A 16,746-nucleotide genomic window follows, 5' to 3' on the forward strand; every position below is an offset into this window, starting at 1 on the left:
TGCAGTTCGGTGTGTGAATGCACATACAGACCTGTGGCTCAGGTGCCCCACTCGACAGGAGGGAGGAGCCAAGAGTGGTGAGGAACCCGAGAAGGGGAGGATGCTGACTGCTCGGTGCAAAACCACTGCACAGAGCAGGTGAGTATGAAAACCCACAAACATTTTACTATCGTTTAAGTACACAGACTTGGGTTAGCTAGAACCTAGCTGCATCTGTTCGTTTCTCCTTATGCTGCATACTCTTCTCAGAAGCTATTTGGCTGCAGGCATTCAGAGGCAGAAAAAACCCCCACTGAAAGTGCATTCATTAGCAGCGGCGATTTGGCAGAAAAAATGGCCAATGCATCTAGACATGCTTAAAGTGGAACTTTACCCATACCAACTTGATAAAAAAAAAAAAAGTTCTTTTAACAAGGAATGTTCATTCCACATTAATATTTAGGCTACCAGTTTGATGAACTGAAACACTCACTGGACGTGGAGCTCTATAGCTTGTAATAGGATATAGATCAGGTGGTGAATATGTGGCTGTTCATACCATGTGCAATCTGTGTACTTTTGTGTCTTATTTTTTGACTGTCTCATTGCTTTTTGGTTATTCTACTGTAATCAAAAGTGCATGTGGCGATATGCTCTGTATCTGTTGCCTTGAAAATCTGGTAATAAAAAAAAATGAATTATGCTACCAAATTTAGTGTGTGCTGTAAATTGCCTCCAGCATTGCTCTTGTTTCTTTTTGCAAGAGACATTTTGCTGAAGCCAAGAGCTCCTGCACAGCAGTAAATCCTAACTAAACCCATCGATTTAACAGTTTCAAAAAAGTTCTATTCCTGGAATGCTGGGATTGCGAACGGTTACATTTGATGGTGTCCTCAACCAAACTGTCAGACCATCAAATAACTGATTATGCGCAGCACCGTGGCAGTTGCAGATCAAACTGAAGAAGCAGTAAAGGATAGGAGTGTTTAATTCTGCTTTAAGGCTGTCAGCAGGTTGGCCTCTACAGACTTGGCCGTGCCTAAAAATGGAGAGTACCTGAGCATGTGCAGAGTTGGGTGACAGTGAATTACTGGATTTTACACAGTATACACTTAGTTTTAAATAGCTATACCTGCAAAAGTGGCCAGCCTGAAGTGATCTAGCAGGACTTAATTTTCTGACTTAAGTTACACTTTAATTGCTAGGCGCGCCAAGCGCTTGAGTGCTTATTCATTTCAGTGGCCAGAATCAATTAATGTTCAGGCCAATAAAATGAATGCACACTTGTAGTTGACATGTGTAAACATACCTCGACGCATTTGCAAAAATTAGATTTCTCTTCTGGCATTTAGAAGAGAGGGCAAATGCCCAGTGTACATGGGGCTTAACTGTAAAAGCACAATGACCGGAATTGGCTTCCTTCTCCACTTTCAGCTATTGTGGATTTTTTTTTTTCTGTCCAAGTAACAGTGTTGGATGCATATTTGACAGATGTCTGTCAGCAATGGTACAAATCTGAATGAGTAGCACAGCAATAAGCAAAGATGGGTGTAAAAAAAATATGATCTTCGATTGTGATCATACTGTTGTTGCTGCCAAATTCAATAGATGTAGACGTGGCTAAAGCAGAACTCCCATTTTTTTTGTTTTCAGTGAGCACAATGGCATTCTCTGGATAGGGTGGGGATTGTGATGTAACTGTCCTGCCTCACCACCTTATCCAGTCATAGAATGTTTTGTGTTTCTTAAAAATAAAAAGTTTTCTGTGAAAGGCAGCAGTGCAAAAGGGAAGCCACTTGGCACAAGACCCAGAAGCCAAATACTGTGGTCATTAGCAGCTTCAAAAACGATTGCTCAAGTATGATATATGCATGCTTACATTAGTCTGTAGTTTTTAGTCCCGGTTCACACTTGTGCGATGTGGGAAGGCTGCAAATTCGCAGCCTGTTCCCGCTTCGCAAACGCTCCCCTGGCAGTTCACACTGCCATATGCGATACGCAGGGGGTGTCAATAAAATGTTAACGACACCCCCAGTTTGATCACATATCGCAGTGCTATCTGACAGTTCGCACAGGATCGGATCGCTCAAGTGTGAACCACTGTTCGATCTGATCCTGATGCGGCTGGAAAAAAGGGTCATGTGCGTGTTTGGTGCGAATTCAGGCATACAAAGTGTATGGCTGAATTACATGCGATCGGCGCACTCGCACAAATGTGAACTGGCCCTTATAGTGTAAAAATCACACTTGGATTGCAGCTTTAAAACTATGCAAAATATCAAGTGGAGAATCGGGAAATGATTCTTTTAGCACCTTATATTCCAATGCACTGATGGTACTTATCTTTAAGGGTTCATTTACATCAGCCGCTGCATTGCAACAAAGCGGCTGGTGTGCTGCAGGGCCAAAATTAGCGTGGTGATGATGCATTGAGCTTGGCGATCACGCCCCCACCCCAATGACCTTTGGGGTGTCACACATCCATCTCATTGCCAGCGGCATGGAGCGAGGCAGTGGATTACATCACATTGCACTGAAAAGTACTGCACGACGTACCTTTTTTTTGAACACGCCACTGTAATGCAGTAGTGTGTACTGGGCACATATTAGGCAAGACATTTTTCTATGTTCATGCGGTGGGACTGCGCTGGAATAGCCACCCATTGCAGTCTCTACCGCATGTGGTATGAACATACCCTATGGGGTAGATTTACTTAAACTGGAGAGTGCAATATCTGGTGCAGTTGTGCATGGTAGCCAATCAGCTAAGTTCAACTTGTTGAATTAGTGTTACTAAACTCAGAACCCTGCATTCACTATATTTGGTCTCTAACAGTACACAGAACATGGAAATGCAATCGTTTAGTAAATATAAACTTCTATATACCCTTTCTCATCAGCATTGTAGAGCAGTCTTGTGACCTCTATCAGTGTCTGGTTAAAGCTTGTTGGAGTTTTCATTCTACTCTGACTGTCCTATGAGGCTGGAGGACCCCTGACCCTCTGTCTGGACAGTGCGGATTGGCCTTGTGCTGATCATATGTCCTCCCAAGAAAAATAAAAACAACCTCTATGCACATGCTCAGTTTGGTGTGTATTAGTAGAGTGCCCCCCAAGGCTCTGTATGATCAGCAGATGAATTGGCAACAGTGGAAGAAGGGAGAGGATCAGAGAAGACAGGATCAAACACATTTTTACACAATGTGGAGGATTAACCCCTTAGGTTCCACAGTGAGTCTAATCATGCTTTACTGCATAAACGCGTTGATTATACTGTTGTAAGTTAAAGTTTAAGCTTTAGCAAAACCTGGAATGCAGACAGGAACCCGGTATATACAAAAAAGAGGGACAGATCTAATGCTCTGTTTTAAAAGGCTGACTAAGTCTGACGTAACGCGTACGGGGGAGGAGCCTGATCGGATCACATTGTCTTCCTGGAAGTGCTGAGATTGCTGTGTTTTGCTACAGAAAGCCCGCACTGCTTATGTGCATTTAAATGTAAGTGCAATATCCTATATTTACAAGGGAATAAATAGCCTTTTAAAACTGAGAGCATTAGATCTGTCCCTCTTTTTTGTATATACCGGGTTCCTGTCTGCATGGAGTGTTAGCTGGAGGCGGTGGAAGAAGGGACACCAGGCTGGTATCCTTGCATCCCTAAATGTGTTTGGCTCTCTGGAGCCTAGTCCTAAGGTGAGCTGCTAACCTACACTTATCACTGGGAGCACTGGAGTGGAGCATGCAACACTTTTTTTGTGTGAACACAGATGAAGATTGATTGATTTTAGTTCAATTTTGTTCACTCTTTATTTGGACTATTAATTTCACCATTATCACATTATCACTTTAATCATTATTTATGATTTGTCATTGAGTTGATATTGGATTGACAGTGATTTAGACACCTGGCGCAGCAATATTGTTTGTTAATTAGTAACTGGTGTTTTGTGTTTAGCACTGATTGTTTGCAGCCTAGTGTATACCATTTATATATGGTTTTGGATTTTTTTGTGTTATATGGTTTGCGCTGATTATCATTTTTCTATCTGATGCAGTCGTCCTCAGCCTGGCTTCTGAAATTCTGCATGCAGGCCTTGCTGTGACCTTTTGGGTACTGCATTGTACATTTGGCAATTTCCAGACTCTGTTCTGGTAAGTTATCTACAGGGCACCTGCCAGGTCCAGAGCCACTGGCATTTTCTCAGCTATGCCCTGCTTCTTAAGACTCGGAGTGATTTGTTAAAGCGGAGTTCCACCCGAAATTTATACTTACCTCCATCTTCTCGCTCCCGGTCACCTAGGGCTGGGCGATTTTGCCTAAAAAAAAAATCTTCGATTTTTAAAGAAAAATTCGAGTTTCGATTCGATTTTCGATTTTTTTTTGCAATGCACTTAAAAAATGACTGCAGAGTCTGGAGGGAGGACTGAGGAGAAGGAGAAGCGCTGTATATGTGTGTCTGACTCTGACGGACCACCGCGCTGTGATAGGTACAGTCTCCCCGGCCTGGATGTGACGTCAGCTGCGGGGCAGGCGGTGCGTCTGTACAGGCTGGGGCTGCGGCGCGCTGCAATAGGTACAGTCTCCCCGGCCTGGATGTGACATCAGCTGCGGGGCGGGCGGTGCGTTTGTACAGGCCGGTGTTGTAAAATTTTGTCGGACCCGTGAAAAAAAAAATCGGACCTCGTCACTTCCGGTGACAGAGCATCACAAAACAGCTGATAGGAGTCGTCCGTGCGCATGCGCAGAAGACATTTTTCGAGGTTTGGAAAAATTATAACAGAGAGCGGACAGCTGATTGAGAGGAGGCGGGGCTGAGGTGCGACGGAGGATGGAGGACACCGCCGCGTCATCGAGACATTAGGGAGGGAGGCACATATGCAGAGCTGGCGGAGGAGGCGGGATGGAGGAGCGGCCGTGTAATAAATGCAGGGCTTAAGCGACTCCTTCTGTTTTATTATCTTTAGTAATTATCGTATTATTTATCCTTAGGATTTCATTACATTTACTATTTATATAATACAAAATAAGAAATAGTAAATGTAATGAAATCCTAAGGATAAATAATACGATAATTGCTAAAGATAATAAAACAAGGAGTCGCTAAAGTCCTGCATTTATTACACGGCCGCACCTCCGTCCCGCCTCCTCCACCAGCTCTGCATATGTGTCCTCCGTCCTCCGTCGCACCTCAGCCCCGCCTCCTCTCTTTCAGCTGCCCGCTATGTGTTCCAAGTTTACCAAACCAAGATAATGTCTTGTGCGCATGCGCACTTGAGACTCCCATCACCGGAAGTGACGAGTCCTGTAATTGTGGTTTAGAGAATTCCCTGACCAAGACCATTGGCCCACTACAGGAGACAGTTTCCTGGCAGGCTCGCTCAGGTGGGTTTGGACAAGGACCCTTAATACGTCCAAGCTAATCAGAAAGAGAAGATGTACACAAGCAGATATTGTATATGAATACTTGTCATTTTTTTTTTTTAATCCCCACAGGCAATGAAAACTAAAGGAATCCTGGGCACTCACTGCAAGCATTTGTTCGGTACGCTGAATTTTAGAACACCGGGGCTGCGGCGCGCTGTGATAGGTAAAGTCTCCCCGGCCTGGATGTGACGTCAGCTGCCGGGAGAGGAAGCGGGCGGTGCGTCTGTACAGGCCAGGGGCTGTGATAGGATAGGAACCTATCCTATCACAGCCCCTGACCTGTACAGAAGCACCGCCCGCTTCCTCTCCCGGCAGCTGACGTCACATCCAGGCCGGGGAGACTTTACCAACAGCGCGCCGCAGCCCCGGCCTGTACAGACGCACCGCCCGCCCGCCCCGCAGGTCCGTTACTGGCGAGTTCGGTGGCTGCACAAGGCAGGAAAAAGTATTGTAAAAAAAACTCGAGTTTAAAAAAAAAAAATCGTTTCAAACTAAAAAATCGATAAATCGATTAAATCGATTTATCGCCCAGCCCTACGGTCACCTGAAAAACAAATGGATAATCGCAATTTTTTTTTTTTTTTCACTTACCTTTTAGAGAAAATATACTCACCTTACTTCCTTCTTCCTCCCCTCGGCGGCCACGGCGATTCGTCACTTCCTGACTTTTGCAATGATTCCTGGGAGCTGAACGTCATCGCTCCCAGGAATCATTGCGCCTGCACCGGCCCCGACGTCAGTTCCGGGGCGCGCGCGTCATTCCCTTCTAAACAGCTTCTGGGCATGCCCAGAAGCTGTGGAGGGATGACGCGCGCGACCCGGAAGTGACGTCGAGGCCGGTGCAGTGCATCGTGGGACCGAAGGAGGAGGAAGAGGACCGAAGAGGACGCGGAAGAGGATCGTGCTGGCTTCAAGCTGCCCACACCTGAGATGGCAGCGCTGGAGAAGACAATTTCAAGGTAAGTATTTCTCCTGAAAGGTAAGTGCAACCCGGGACAGATCAGAGGCTAGCCATTGTGGAATGTGCTAGCCCTGACTGTCCCGGGGGTATTTTTGTAAAAAAATGTATAACCAGGGTGGAACTCCGCTTTAAGGTTGTAATTTTTGGTTAAAATAACAAACATGTTATGCTTGCCTGAACAGGGCGGCCCCAAGCGTCCTCTTCTGGAGTCCCCCACCAGCATCCCAGGCCCCTCCTCTTCTTTTCAATCTTACAGCTGAGCTGTGTGTGTCTATTGACAGTGTAGTTCAGCCCCACCCCCTTCTCCCTGCTCACAGGATTTGACTGACAGCAGCAAGAGCCAATGGCTCCAGCTGCTGCCAGAGTGCCTGAGAGAAGACCTGAAGCCGGGACAATGCTGGATCACTGACGGTCTCAGGAAAATGATTAGAGGGGAGGGAAATAGTGGGTCTTTTTTTTTTTTTTTTTTTACCCTAATGCATGGAATGCATTAAAGTAGAACTATAAGCAAACCTTTTTTTATTCTTTTTCATTTTGGATAGTGTAATTTATTGCCGTCTGTGCCCCATTGGGGAGATTTCCCTTTCTGTTCCATAGCCAAAATAGGAAGTGAAAGGAAATCCCTGCGAATCCCTTGGGGACCCTTGTCCTCAATCTCCCAATGTCCACATTGGAAGATTTTGCCTCTTTTCTGGGGACAACCCAAAATTTGGGTATTTTATACTTTAATTGGAGCAAATGGAGACGGTGAATCTCCTTAACGGGGGAACACCGCAAAATGGACAGGAGTTCTAATCCCTCTCAACTCTATCCAAAATGACAGAAAAGGTTTTACCTTTAGTTATACGTTCAGGTAAAAACCTAACACTCTCTTTAGAACCACTTTAATGAGTGGCCTGATGGTGAAGAGCACTAGAAGCTACCTCATTTGCACTGGTCAGTGGGTGCCTTATTTCCCATTTCCAGCAGGTTTTGCCATGGAAGGGGTTAATCCCAAAGGACTGAGTGCTGACGTCTGTGCAAAATATTGCACAAGCAGCACCCTCTTTGCCGCCATCCAAAGGCAAAAATGCATCTCCTCACTGTTAACATCTAATCATTTAAAATGTAGCTTTTATTAAAAAATGTGTGCTTGTCATGAGGTTCCTTTTTTCAGTCACTTATGCGGTGAGAACACTTTGTCCCTATGCCCTTAGTGCGGTCAACCTTTTCACATGGACTTTTAGTGGAGACTGGAATGCAGCCTTGCAGATTTTGTGTGCATGCAGGCTCCTCTGTCTCCTTCAGAAGCGCTCCCTGAGCAATGATATGCAGCCACCACTGGAAGTGGCTTCAAAGAGGCTGGAGGAGATTAGTAGTACCAAGATGCCAAAAAACTAAAAAAAAAAAAAAACTTTACTTTGCAAAAGAAATGGAAATTGGTAGTGCTTTAACATTACTTTTTTCCTATGCAGGAACTTAAGTTTTCATCTTAACCTGCCCTAACATTACATTGCTTGGAGCAGGCAGCAGCATTTTTGTTTGTTTATGGCAGAGAGCAAAGGAAAGCTGCATATGTATCACTGGGGTGGGGAAAGTCCACACACACACCCATCTGGGTTAAAGCAGGCTTGTGTATCTTAAAGTAAGACACACTATTGAAAATGCCGGCAGTACTTTGAAATGTTTTTTTTTTTTTTTTTTTTTTTTTTTTAAATGCGGTTTTACACTCCAGGGTTTGTTTTTTATTGATCAGAAAAGGTTTTCTAGTCGGTTTTTTTTTTTGGGGTTGAATTTTTCTTTTTTATAGAGTTAATTCAGTAGGTGATGTATTGGGATGAAGTTACTCTTGTGTTATTTTTATAGAGAGCAGGAAATTTGCTAACGCAGGAAAAGTATATATGGATTTGCGTGCACAGCAAACTCTTTGGAGAATGTGGCTTGCTATAACAGGAAAGCAGAATTGACTTTTGGGTCACTTCCTCATTTGCTCGTCATACTTGTAATGTATAAAATGCTTCACGTTTTTTGCACATTTAGCTTGTTTTTTTTTAATAGGAATAATTATTGGTTTGTCAGTTTTTGGATGGGGTTTGTGTGTGTAAAAACATTCCATTTCCTAATCATACTGCATCTGTTTATGGTAAAGGTATGCATTGAACACGTCCCTGCTGAATTACAGTTCTGCTGGCTTTCTGTAGACGTCATAGGTTTTCCTAGCTGCGTTAGTGCTCCTGGGTGCACGTCCACACCCATTCAGATTGGGTCCGCAGTATCAGTTGTGATAAACAATATATTTAATATAGAAATTAATGTGATTGATTTTACAAATTCCAATAGAAGCTTTGATTTATTTTGTGTAATTCATGATTTTTCAACCTGAAGTGCTGCATGATGTGTAACCTGAATTCATTGAACTAGTAGGAAACGTCCCTGGTTTCCCTTATCCAGAATAGGAGAGAAATGGTTAACTGAACACGCTGCTGTGTCTATGCCTACAAAGCACACACCCAGCTTTGTCATCACAGCACGGAGACCATGCAGCCAATGAGCTTTGCAGTGCAGGGAACAGGGATTGTACGCCTGTCAGGGTTCAAATCATCCATGGCCTTATATGGTAAAATTTACTGTCTGTGCTCGGGGAGTGCTGATGTGTGGACCTGAGGGGAGGGAGGGAGGCAATAGGAATACTTATAGACTTGATCCCTGAATGATTGCCTGCACAAGGATATGATCACTTCTTCCTGTATTTCTCCTGGCTGTTAGGGCATCAGAACGCTGAACATTAAACACAGATTGTGCATTATAGCTTTAGAAAGCTGCATTGCACAGGAAGAATGCAGGTTCTGCTTTAGTCTTGCTGAACCTTAAATATCGCGTTTAAGTAGAATTCTAATTCCATGGGTGTTGGCAAGTCTAAATTACCTTTTCCCTGATATTGCTTAGAATGCTGATTTTACTAGAACCTTGTTTTAAAGGCAATTGCATATTTATACCATTTTTTACTAGAACCTTGTTTTAAAGGCAATTGCATATCTATACCATTTTTTTTTTTTTTTAATTATTATTTAATTATTATACAGGATTTATATAGCGCCAACAGTTTGCGCAGCGCTTAACAAAATGAAGGCAGACATTACAGTTACACTACAATTTGGAACAAAACAAAAGGAATCAGAGGGCCCTGCTCGTTAGAGCTTACAATCTATTTAATAGGTATAGAATGTGAGCAAACAATACTATAATCCGGTTTTTATATATTTAGGTATATCCCCAGTTGCAAAATAGTTTGGACGCTGTGTAAAATTGACATAAGAACAGAATGCAATGATTTGCAACGCTCGTAATCCAATTTTTTTTTTTTTTCACTATAGAAAATTGGAAAAATCTCAAATGTGTAAACTGAGAAAATGTACCATTTAAGAAAAACAAAATAAGAATAATTTTAGACTGATGGCAGCAACATGTCAGTGTGTAGCATCTCATCTTTGAGACTGCATTCACACCTCGGCATTTTGAATCGCGAGCAGATTTGCAGCGATTTCAAAGCGTCAAGGTATGAATGACAAATCGCAGAAGGCTCATCTGAATGGCACCTAAAATCTCGGCGCGGCTATGCCACGCGATAAATCATGCTGCAGTCGCGGCAAACCGCATCGCATGAAGCCTGTCGCCCAAAAAAAGTTCAGGAGTTACTTTTGGGCGCCAAGACGGTTGCGTGATTTATTGTGGCAGAACTGCACCGCAATTTTAGGCACCATTCAAATGAATGGCATCTCTAATGTGCCTTCTGCAATTTGTCATTCACACCTGGGCGCTTTGAAATGGTGGGCATAATTGCAGCGAATCTGACCGCGATTCAAAACGCTGAGGTGTGAATTCGGCCTTAACACTCTGTAAATGTCCAGAAACTGAGGAGACCAGATGCTGGAGTTTTGGGAGAGGAATGTTGTCCCATACTTGCCTGAGCATATGCTGCTCTAAAACTTGGATATATCTTTCAGCATTGATGTCGCCTTTCCAGATGTGTAAGCTGCCCATTCCATACACACTCATGCACCCCCATACCATCAGAGATGCAGGCTTTTAAATTGAGTGCCGATAAGAAGCTTGAAAGTCCCTCTCCTTTCGTCCAGAGGACGTCGCACCATCAAATTTCGATCTGTCTGGCTACAGAACAGTTTTTTACACTTTGTAACAGACCATTTGGGAGAAGACAGCGGCATTTCTGGATCATGTTCAGATTTGGCTTCTTTGCCATGATCTTTTTACTTTGCTCCTTTTTTGGATGGCATGGCAAACTGTGTTCAAACAGTGAATTATTAATTTTTTAAGTATTCCTGAGTCCATGCAGTAATGTCCATCACCTAATCATGCCTGTTTTTAATGCAGTACCGCCCTAAGATCATGGTCATCCAAAATTGTGTTTTGACCTTGTCTCTTGCACACCGATTTCTCCAGATTCTCTGAATCTATTATTATTCTGTACAGTAGATGATATAAAAGTCTTTGCAATTTTATGTTGAGGAATATTCTGAGATTGTGTTTACATTTTTACATGCAGCTTTTCAAATTGGTGAACCTCTGCCCATTTTAATTTCTGGGACACTGATTTTCCAAGATGCTCTTTCTATACCCAATCATGTTACTGACCTGTTGCCAATTAACCAAATTAGTTTCAAAGTGTTCTTCCAGCTCTTCCTTGTTGGTACCACTTACCTTGCCAGCTTTTTGTTGCCCTGTCCCAACTTTTTTGAGATGTGTTTCTGCCTTCAATCTCAAAATGATCTTTTTTTTTTTTTTTTTTTTTTTTTCTTAAGATGGTGCATTGTCTCAGTTAAAACATTTTTTTTTTCTATTTTCTGTTGTAAATAAAATATGGGTTTATCAGATTTGCAATCATTTTTTATGTAGGTTTTACACAGCATCACCAACTTTTTTGGAATTGGGGTTGTATGTAATATTAAATAAAAAAAAAAAAAAAAAAAAAGGGGAAAAAGTATCTGCGGCAGTCTTGTGGATTATTCTCCTGACCCATTTAGCTCCAGAAATTAAATTTTTTTTCTTCCCCCCACAAAATATATGGAAATGTGCCAGGCTGAAACTTTAGTTTTATATAGTAATAGGCAGCCTCTGCACTCCAGCCATTGTGGAACCACAAGTCCCATAAGGCATTGCTAGACTGACAGCCATAGGCACGACTCCCAAAAACATTATTATACAGGATTTATATAGCGCCGACAGTTTGCGCTGCACTTTACAATATAAGGGAAGACAATACAGTTACAATACAATTCAATACAGGAGGATTTAGAGGGCCCTGCTTGTTAGAGCTTACATGATTGTGTTTAAAGTTTCACAAGGTTTCCAACTCCCTGGGATAGAAAAATATGTACTTTGACTGTGTGTGTGGATGTTCCTTAACTACCTTAGGCTTCTGCTGCAGGTCCTGCTCTGCTGTGTACCCCCTTCCTTTTACTCGTCTCTACACCCTCCCTTTCCTGGAAGGGGGAAAACTAAAATGGAGGTTAAGGTTACTGTGCACGAATACTCAAAATCTGGTAAAGCGATAGTAAACCGCCTGCAATTTTTTAACCTGCAAGGCAAAGTTAAAAATGTGCTAGTATGCATCGCATACCAGCACATTATGTGAATTTTTTTTCTTAGAACGAAGCCCTCAGCGGTAAGCTGTCACCGCTAACAGGGCTTCCATCGTCCGCCTGTCTTTCCAGGTTTGCAGACTCCATCTGTGTGAGTGGCCGGAGCAGTAATGACGTCCCTCCCGCAGTGAACACCACTCGGGCAGTTCCTTCAGAGTGCATATGCACAGAGGTCACCAGCCCAGCTGCATGTACAGCAAGTATCTCCTAAAACGGTGCACGTTTAGGAGATATTTACATTACCTTTGGGTAAGCCTTATTATAGGCTAACCTATAGGTAAATGTTGTGCAATAGGAGTTTAATCCCACTATAAGATTGTACTGCTGAACCTGAAAGCCAATATTTATTATATATATATATATATATATATATATATATATATATATATATATATATATATATATATATATATATATATATATATATATAAAAATTTTTTTTTTTTTTTTTTTTTTTTTTTTACGCCTGTACCAGTTTTATCTGCTATGATGCGATGTTAAGTATTCAAGGGAGGAAGAGCAAAAGGCCTGAATAGAGATTGATGTGTGGAGGGAACTGGAGGACAGGATGTGTGCAGTCACCAGACAATGGTTTTATGTATAATAAATGCCATTCACATCCTGACCTACAAATCAGTCAGTCTTCTATGTTCTGCTCATCTTTATGCCACCACATATTGTTACATAATCATAATTCCCTTTTTTATACATACTGGAAGTGTTTTGTTTTTACAGCAGCATAAGGAATGTGTTTGGTGGTCTGAGATGAGCACTTTCTTTTATTAAGAAATAAGAACAGCGGCTCATGAATGTTAAAAAGTTGCAAGCGTCAGACGGGACTGCTAATATTGCGTGTTTTGTGCAGTCTGTACTGTTGCCTCTTAAAAGCATGTCAGTTTATATCCATCTGTACTGTAAAGGGACCAGATGGTATTGCTGCCCTACTATGTTACATGCGGTCTTCCTCCCAATCTCTAATGCCTGTTTGAGATGCCATAGTCACCCAGGAACAATGCTCCATGTACAGCGAACATGTCTTCGTTTCCCATCTTTCTGATCACTATTTTTGCTATTTATAATTATATAATTTAGATATGAACGTGAATTGCTCTCCCCAAATTGTTTTTATCATCCATTCTCCTTGGCTGTATGAATTTTGCTTAAGTCTTCCCCAGTTTTTCCTGATTGCTGCAAGGTTAGTCCTTCCCAGACGCTGGAAATGCCCCACTCCTCCCTCCCTTATGCTGGCCATGCATGTATGGATTTGCAGATGAGAATATTAGTAAGAATATTCCTATGAAAATTCTTTGTACATTCGATGGATGGATGTTTGAATGTCATTTTCTTTTAATATTCAATTTTAAAATGAATGTATTTTCTAAATGGAAAAACATACACAGTCTAAAAATTTGTTCGATCAAGAGACGTTCCTGTCCCCTCTTCGAATTTCCCTGTCAGACGTTCCACTGTCCCCTTTTTGAATTTCCCTGTCACTGTGGTCAAAAACGAACATTGTCGGCATTCTCAAGTGCTTGTTACAGGTCCAGTGCTGGTATTAACCCCTGCAGCCATGGAAGTTCACAGCTGTGGTGTATGTGTGGGGGCAGGAGAAATTTAGATTTCCACTATTACCAGCATAAGGCCCCTCTCACACTGGCCGGGTCCGCCAGTGGATCAGCCCGCTCAGCAAGGGATCTCTCAGCTAAACAGCGCTGAGCAGTCAGATGACCGGTTAATGTCTGCTCCGCTGATGCAGAGTGGATACAAACACAGCCTGCTCTCCTCAATGGGCGGTCGGATGGAAACGGATCGCCTGTTTTTTTCCATCCGACTTTCATCTGATCTGCCAGACAGTTGGGGAACCGATCCACATCAATCTGTTTTTAGAGGACACGATTGGACCAGATGTTGGTAGGTGTCAATGGACACATGTCCACTGACAACTGCCGCTCCATAGAGAGCAATGGATGGTCTGATTGAGCCCACCTGAAAAACACAGTTGGATCCGATCAGTCTGTCAGTGTGAAAGGGGCCTAAGGCCCCTTTCACACAGGCGGACCGTTCAGATCCGCCTGTCCGTTTTTTTTGGCGGATCTGAATGGTCCCCCCCATGCATTCCTATGGGGCATCGGATGTCAGCGGAGACATGTCCGCTGACACCCGATCCGATCCGTCAAATCTGGACGGATGGAAACCCTATTTTCCATCCGTCCAGCAGATCGGATGGGATCGGGTGAGAACGGAATTACGGTCCGTTGACATCCGATTTCCCCCATAGAGATGCATGGGGAACTGTCAGCTGTGTCTCCGCACACGGCGCGGAGACACAGCTGTCATCCTCCTGCTCAGCGGGGGATTGGCGGCTCGATCCCCCGCTGAGAAAAACGGACTCTGTCCAACGGACGGAGTGTGTGAAAGGAGCCTAATAGTCATGTACACAAGATCCGAAAATCAAAGGAAAAATTCTGCTTTCTAAGCGATCGTACGATAATCGGATCTTTAGTACACAGCTTTCAAAAGCCAATCATGACAGTTCATCCGATCGGACAAGCACGAAAATGTTTCTCGTATGATACCAGATCGTAAGATTTTTGTTTGATCAGTACAGTTGTCGTCCGAAAATACAATACAAATACACTACAACACATTACGTCCCTTCCGCATTTTTAATCTGTCGTACGCAAATTTTCGTAACTTTGGTAACCTCTCCATTTTCGATATGCGACTAGCATGCAAAAGACGTTCTGTCGTCCGATTTTGGTCGTGTATGCGCTATAAGAGATGCTTCCAGTTAAATGTAACCCCCCCCCCCCCCCCCCCCACCCCCAGGGAGTCCATGTGCCTACTTGCGGTACATTGAGCTTTTTTGTGATAAGCATGTGTGGGTGACGTTTGCATTCTACAAGCTGCGCAACACATGTTGCATGCCAAGCCAGTTTCCAAGCTACAATAACAGGCTCCAGTACAAGTGCTCAAAATGCAGGCACAGATTTCGGATCAAACACCATTTTATGCCAGGAAAATCCTGTATTCGGGGAACCTCTTAGAACTCTCTACTTTTAAGCATGGTTATTTGGCTGCTTTAGCAATTGCATAAAGAGTGCTTCTAGTGACTGTTTATGCTGAATGAAAAACAAATAGGTTTGTTGCTATTTCCACATATTTCTAGCACTGTGTAGGTCAAAGTGTTCAGTGCTTTTCTTGTTTTGCAACCGTTTTTGCATTGTAAAAAAAAACAAAAAAAAAAAAGTAAAAAAAAAAAACGTTTGTTAGATAAATTAAATGCTTCCAATTTTTCTATTGCAGTGGTCTCCGAACTGGCCCTTTGCTTGTCTTTATCTGGCCCTTGGGGCACTATTTCTCCCACTGATGCAAGTGATGGGGCACCATTCCTCCCAATGACACCAGCAATGGGGCACTGTTCTCCCACTGGTACCAATAGGGCACGACCCCCCCCCCAATTAAAACCAATGACCTCTCTAGTAAGTTGAGGCAGCCCTGTTTACGGTTCAGTTCACGTTACTGTATGTCGCGTAACAAAATGCGCTCTTTCCTGACACAGATGAATGCTTTGCTCTTTAGGGGTGCCATTAATAGGCTCCCTCCCTGAGTCTGATGGTCCTGTGGGTCATCTATCCCTACCTCCCACCTATACTGTGGTTGTATGGGGGGCTGGCTACCTCCTGGGGCCAGGTCAGGGTGTTGTACTGGTGATTTACTGTGGTGTACACATTCCAGGGGTAGAAAACGGTCAGGCAGATTTTCAGTCGGCAGGCGTTGAACCAAGGGGGGTGGTCCCTTCACCCACAGGTGTTTTTATCAGCTGTGTCTCCGGTGGGGCACCCCTGAGGTGGAGCTGTTGGTGCTTCGGCTCAACAGGAAGGTGCGCAGGTTTGTGAAACAGTCACAGGATCCGCTAGCAGATGCCACAGACGCGCTGGTGGCTCGCTGGGGCCAGTATCTTCGGATTTACGCCTCCTCTCCTTTCAAACTTCTGCTGAGACTCTTGCGCTGGATCGAGGCAGAAGGAATTCGTCATTCTAGTGGCCTCGGACTGGCCTCGCCGGTCCTGGTACGCCGACCTGGTGCGGCTGGTCGCCGATGCCCCTTGGAAGACTACCTCTCAGGGAGGATCTGCTGTTCCAAGGGCCAATCTTCCATCCTGCTTTACAGTCGCTGGCTTTGATGGCTTGGCTGTTAAAAGCCAGGTGCTGAAGGATAGAGGTTTGTCTGGGTGGTTGATTTATACACTACTTAAAGCTAGGAAGTCTACTTCAAGGAAGATCTACCATCGTATGTGGAAATCGTACATTTTGTGGTGTGAGTCGATTGGTGTTCACCCTCGCTCTTTTTTTTGTGGCTCGGGTCTTGACCTTCAAGGGTGGGGGGGGGGGGGGGGGGGTTGAGCAGAAGTGGGCCTTGAATACGTGCGACTGTCCCCGGTCCGCTTACAGGCTCTCTTCGGGGCAGTGCAAGACCATGTACTTCAAGGGGTGAGTGTACCGGTTCGAACTTCGGAACATTTTTAGCGGTTTTACTCAAACTGGTTTACAGTCCCCAGAAAGGAATGCAAGGTGCATCCAATCCTCGACCTCAAGGTGCTTGTGCAGCAGTTCAGAATGGAGTCTGTTCGCATGGTGGTGGCTTCCCTGCATCAGAAGGATTTTCTTGCCTCCATCGACATCAAGGACGCTTACCTTCACCTTCCAATATGTCAGTCACCTGCGCTCCCTCCGCTTTTC

At 43.8% G+C, this 16,746-nt stretch overlaps 1 protein-coding gene across 3 annotated transcripts in view; it reads left to right on the top strand.

Annotated features, from left to right (window-relative positions):
* Positions 1-16,746, top strand: part of CORO1C (coronin 1C) — a 191,093-nt gene that overhangs the window by 108,159 nt on the left and 66,188 nt on the right. The window lies entirely within an intron of this gene.

The sequence above is a fragment of the Pelophylax lessonae genome (assembly GCF_965119305.1).
Source record: "Pelophylax lessonae genome assembly, chromosome: 1".
NCBI lineage: Eukaryota > Metazoa > Chordata > Amphibia > Anura > Ranidae > Pelophylax > Pelophylax lessonae.